This window comes from Helianthus annuus, chromosome 14 (assembly GCF_002127325.2).
Source record: "Helianthus annuus cultivar XRQ/B chromosome 14, HanXRQr2.0-SUNRISE, whole genome shotgun sequence".
NCBI classification, from domain to species: domain Eukaryota; kingdom Viridiplantae; phylum Streptophyta; class Magnoliopsida; order Asterales; family Asteraceae; genus Helianthus; species Helianthus annuus.
In genome coordinates this window covers 155,703,314-155,709,673 of record NC_035446.2, presented here as the reverse complement: position 1 = coordinate 155,709,673, position 6,360 = coordinate 155,703,314, and positions in this window count along the sequence as shown.

Here is a 6,360-nt window from a genome sequence, read left to right as displayed (position 1 = left end):
TTCTACAATACTTTCTACAACGCGTTTACGACTGAATCGTCTGATAGAAGAGCTGAGTTGAAAGAATATTAAAAAGAGATTTCGGATAATCTGAAGTTCGAAAACATGTACGGAAGTCAACAAAAGCCACCAAAATTGATGAAAGTTGAAGATTATAATTGGTGGAAAAACAGGTTTGAAGGATGGGTGAAAGCTTTCGCTCCTGAAAGCTGGTTAAAGTTAGTAACTGAATATCAAGCACCAGAGAAAGCAGAGGGAGAGTTAATAGAGGAGAAAGATTTTACAGAAAAAGATGTAAAGAATGTTGTTGCTAAATACAGAATGATAACTTTGATTAAACAGTCAGTGAGAGAGGATATTATTTCATTGCTTGAACAAGAAAAACGTCAAAGAAATTGTGGGAAGCATTGGAGAGAAAGTGTGTTGGGAGTAACGAGATTGTAAAAAACAAGAAGAAATTGTTGCGTAAAGAGTTTGAAGTGTTCAATTGCATGAAAAATGAATCTGTTTGTAAGATGTTAGAGAGATTTGGACATCTGAAAATGGAATTGGTTAGATATAAAATTGAATATTCTGAAGAATTGATGGTGGATAAATTGTTTGATGCATTGCCAAATGATCAAGATTGGCAATATTTTGCTCTTATGCTGAAGAATACAATCAAGCCAGATGATCTAAAGGTTGACTTGCTGATTGAGAGGCTTGAAAGCCATGAATTGGAGTTAAAGAGATCTAAAGTCAACAGTCCAGCGTATCAGCAGAATGTAGAGATTTATTACAGAGGAAATGTACCAAATGCTGGTTCTCCAGAAACAGCATTTTCTGCTGAAAGTTCGAAATCAGTCAACAATGAAAGTCTTCACAGTGGTTTTCACAGTGGTTCTTCTTCAAACACTTCAGATCAAACTGCTTCAAAGAATGTATTTCAGTGTAATATCGCAATCGATTTAAAGAATGGGCAGAACTTCAGTGAAGAATCAACAAAACAACAGATGGTTTTCTTAGCATCTGTATTGGAATCGTATGAAGGCCTCGTTGCAGGGAAGATTGGAAATACCAATTTGACAAAAGAAGAGTATGATCAAGTAGACCCCGAAGAGATGGAACTGATGGATATCAGATGGTGCATGGCCAGTGCAGTTCGTCGAGCACAACGGTTCATGGAAATTACGGGGAGGAAGTCAATTGGAGGGCCATCTACTAAACTGGGTTTTGACAAATCCAAAGTGACATGTTTTAAATGCAAACAAAAAGGTCACTTCAAGCGCGAGTGCAGAAATTCGTATGTTGCTGAAGATTCTGAAAATCCGTTCAACGAAGACTATTACAAGAAAGCGATTTATCATCAAAATAAGTCTGAACCACCAAGGTTGAAACAGCAGGAAGAAAAATCAAGGGCTCTAGCAGTCATTTATGATGATGAAGGCTATGACTGGAGCAAAGAAGTTCTTCCAGAACAGGATGCTGTTGGTTATGCATTCGTGGCAAAAGATGATCATGATACATGGTGGAGAAGAGACAGTGCAAGATGGGAGATTGGCAAACTGTATGAACCATTTCAAGAAGCACAGAGAGCCAAGAGATGGAATGAAGAGTTGGAGTGTTACTTGGATCCACAGGGGAATCCAGTGGTAGATCCGTCAAAAGTTGATTTTGATGCTGTAACCAATGTGTTTCCAAGTGAGCGTACTTTCAACACGAAAAGGCTTTCTGATAGCAGCTATCTGCCAGAGTTGATGAACAAGTTGAGAGAAGTCTTTGAAACGAGTCTACCGAAGGTGGTAGAGATGAAGAAGAGAAAAGAAGAAGAGTTGAAGAAGGTGATTGAAGAAGTAAAGACTGTTGCAAAGCTTGCTGGTGAAGAGAATCAAAAAGCTGAGGAAGAACAAAAGCCGAAAGAGATGGAAGAAAAAGTTGAGAAGATACAGGAGACAAAGGAAGCTGAGCACGCTGAAGTTTCAATCACTGAGGTAATAAAATCTTCTGGTTTATCAAATGTTGAATTGGTTGTAGAAAAGGAAAACAAGTGCAGGAATTGCATTGAAAAGTGCAAAGCCTGTATTGAAAAAGAAGAAATAATCAGAACAAAAGATAATGAAATGAACAAACTTGAAAATGCGTTAAAACTGAAATGTAAAGAAAGGATTGACACAAAGCAAAGCTTAAAATTAAAAGTTGAGAAATTAACACAGAAATGTCATGATTTTGAAAAAGAAAATAAGGTTTTGAAAGAAAAATGTGACACAAAATGTGTTGATTGCATTGAGAAAGAATCTAACTTTCTAGAGTTACAAAAACAGTATGATTCTTTAAAATGGTCAAGTCAGAAAGTACAAGAAGCTTATGATACTTTGAAGAGCCAAGTCAAAAGTTTTGATCAGAGATTGTCTGAAACTTTAACAACCAAAGAATTGTATGAAAGACAGTTTAAAGAAAAACAAATTGAATTAAACAAGCGTGTTGATGAAATTGCTAATCTTAAACAAGTCTTGGCTGAAAAAGAAAAGATTGTTACAAAACTTCAAAGTTATCATAACTCTTCGTACATTCTCGAACGTATTTTCAATATCACACCAGATGACAAAGATACTAATAATTGTAAAAAGGGTATTGGTTCAGAGTTTCATCAGGTACCACCACCATTGAGGGACAATTATACTTTTTATGATGAGGAAAAGGTGGCAAAGGGTTTGAACATAGTTGACCAATTACCTGAAAGTATCGATGTGACTTACACCAAATCTGATGATGCTGATGATTCAGAGGTGGTATGTAAGGTGGGTAATAGTGTTTTGAAAGGAAAGTCTGAATCACAGGATGAAGATGAAGGAAATCTTTATGATGGATATCTGAAAGACACGAAATCTGAGAAGAATTTGAATGATGATTCAAAAGGATTGGTTTATACCATGATTGGATCGGACAAACTATTCTTGGATGTGGTTTTCCCGATTCAGAATGTGATTTTAGAGAAAATTGACAAAGTTTTTAAGATGGTTGAAATTGAGAAGTCTGAAATGTCGAAGTTTGCTGGTAAAGGTTTCAAAGGGTCTTCTAACAAACCTGGTTCTAAGAAGAAAAATATGAAGTCTGGTTTGGGGTATAAGAAGAAACATAATCAAAACAGAACTGAAAGGTCCAATTTTCAGACAAAAATGAATTTTGTTCAAGGAAAAAGTTTCACCGAAGAAGAAAAATTCAAAATTGGAAAACAATCTAATGCAGAGTTTGATGATATGAAAAAGAAACAACAACAGGCAAACGATGTTTCAAAGAAAGTATGTTTTAAATGTGATCAAATTGGACATGTTGCACGAAAGTGTCCAAATCCAAAGTCTGTTGATGTTGAGACACAGAAATCTGAGAGTGTGAAACCGCGGTCAACCAGATTTGATTCAAGACAAACTTGGCGGTATACAACAAACAAGTTTGCCTCAAATCAAAATTGGAAATCAAACCCGAACAGGTTTAATTCTAGACAGACCTGGAATTCTCACACACCCAGAATGAGAACATCATGGAGTCGGAAAACATCGGTTGGTGTAAAAAAACCTCAAAAGATTTGGAAACCTAAAAATGTTGTTCAAACTCAAAAGGTTCAGAAAGAAACAAATTTTTACAAAAGAGGTACTCCAGGAGGTCAAGTGTGGTCTGTTAAGAAAAGTGTTGAGTTGATGAAAGATGAGAAACAGAAACAAAGTTGGAAACCAAAAACTGATACAATAAGTTCAACTTCTGAGGAGAAAACGTCTGAGTATTCAGATGTGGTTGTCTATGATGCAAATTTTCCACCGCTCAAGGCTAAAAACTTTAAAATTCAGGTTGCTAGAATCAAGGTTACACCTAAGGCTGCTGAGGCCTGGGTGGACACCATGTTTGATTAAGTGGTTGGAATTGCCGGAGCTTCCTGGATTGCGAAGCATGAATCGGCATTTATCTTTATTGATTGAAATTTTTATGACAAATTGTTTGCGTATTTGATAAGGTTTAAATGTGCAGGTGATAATTGCTGATGAATATTGTGAGAGTATTGCACAGGAAGAGGTTGAAGATCCCTGGTTTTGGTCAGACAGGGAGTTTGTTTGTTGTTTTGTATAAGTTTGTGTTGTGTTTGATGATTGCTGTTTGTTTGTTGGTTGTTTGTTTGTTCGGTTGATGATTGTGATGTTTGATATTAGTCTACTTTGAATAAGTGGTGATGGACTATGCCGAAACCCTCACAGCGGAACAAACATGATTACTCACAAGTTGAAGAACGGTTTTCTAACTGTCAAAATCAATGGGTTGTAAATCATGGGGGTACTTGATGTTATATTTTCTGCAAAACAGAGCATGAGAAGCAGAAAATGGATGGCGAGACAAAGCTATCAGTATCGGTTTGTCAAATTTCTTTAATGGTTTTGCATTTTAGGGGGAGAAAAATATTGTTAGAAAATACAAAAACATTAGAAAATTTGAAAAAGCCAAAAACATGATAAAATCAAAAATTTGAGTTTTGCGTAAAAAGAGGAAATGATTGTACATCTGTAGACAGTTACAGTATGCTAAAGAAATGTAATGATTAAATAGCATTAAGCAGTCTCACAAATGATATGCCGATAGGTTTTTATACATTTAGTAAGCTTTTTCGGGATATAAACCTAAATTCAAACTTACTTATTTTGTGGGGAACACTACTTGGATATATAGGTAACCCCTGAAATCTCGTTTGAAAGGTCTCGTATTCTGATATACTAGGTGTTTATACTCTATGATGTCTGGGGTATTATTCCGGGACTTCTGCTGAACGGTAGTTCTGACCTAGTCCCTGGCTAATACTTTATCCTGAAATGCTTGAAATATAGCATAAAGCCCTCAGCTGATTAGACAATAAAATTGATAATCATCTGTTGTAGCTGAAAAGATCCTCTAAAGGGGACATACTGCAAAGTCGAAACTGATATCTCTCTGCTGAATGGAAGTTCTGACCTGAGATCCCTCAGTTCTCGCATTTAACCCTAATTTATGTACAGACATCATTGTAGTATTCTTACCTGTAAGACTGAATATTGGGATTCTGGATACGGGAGTATATTCAAGAGGTGGGACACATGAATGAGTTTAAGTCTTAAAACATCTAAATCGTATCCTGAATCAGTTGAAATTTGTATGAAAATTTAAATGGATCAGTATATCGACAATCTAAGTGAATTGTTTAATTCTGAATATGATTTAAAGCTTAACGGTACTTGTGACTTGTCAAAAACTGATATGATCCTCTGACGCATACTCAAACAAAAATATTGTTTGTAAATATGTTTGTATATATTTCTTTACTGCTTTATATTTTCAGAAAATACAAAAAGATTTTGATTTCTGCGTTATTTTCGATAAACCGATGTCTGAGTTGCTGAGTTTCAAAATCTAAGTATGCTGATTGTGTTTCTGAAAACAAAACGAGTTCATTAATTTGGAACTTGAAATTTTTAGAAAACTTCAAAAACAGGTTGTGAATATTTTCAAGGTCATTAATTTGAACTTGAATGATAATCTGTGGGGGAGTGTTTTAGAAAGTTGTATAGTGCCAGTTTACGGTTATTGGTTGATGAGTTTAAAATGTTGTTACTTATCATTTGTATGAGTGATTACAGGAAAGAACCAGATTATGATCCCGAAGAGCCGAGTCTAAGGGGGAGTCTGAAGATAAGTTGTAAGTGAGGAAGAGCTTGTAGCTGAAAAGCAAGGTGATGATCTCTAAAAGCACGGAAGCTTGATGAGAGGGGGAGCCTACTGATGATGAAGTTGGCAAAGATGATCAAGACTGAAGAGGTGGTATAACAGAGAATGTTCACTGAAGACTTCGTCAATATCCGAGGGGGAGTCTGTTGGTGCACTACGTCTATTGACTTCGTCTTGTATCATATAATAGGATAGGATAGGTTAGAATAACCAGTGCACGAGGTTCGAGAAACGAGAAGTGGTAAATTAGCATGTTGGATCGCTTATGTGAACAATGTCCATAAAAGTGACTCACACTATCATGCTGGACCGCTTATATGAACATTGTTCATATAAGCGAACCACATTAACTTGTCTGGATCGCTTTTATGGCAGTCCGTATAAGCGGTTCCAGTACTCTATAAATAGGTGCATGGTTGTTTCATTTGTAACGGCTTGGAACTTGTAACGAAGTGCTGCTGAATTGCTTCCAGGTTGTAAACATTATCAGAATCAATAAAGTGAAGCATTATATTTAGTTTGAGCATCTAATTCACTGATTCCGCCTTTGAATTAGAGAAACTACTCTTCTGATCGACTCATTCAGGGTCAACGACGATCCAACAAAAAACTCATACTTTACATTCTCCATGTTTATCATCA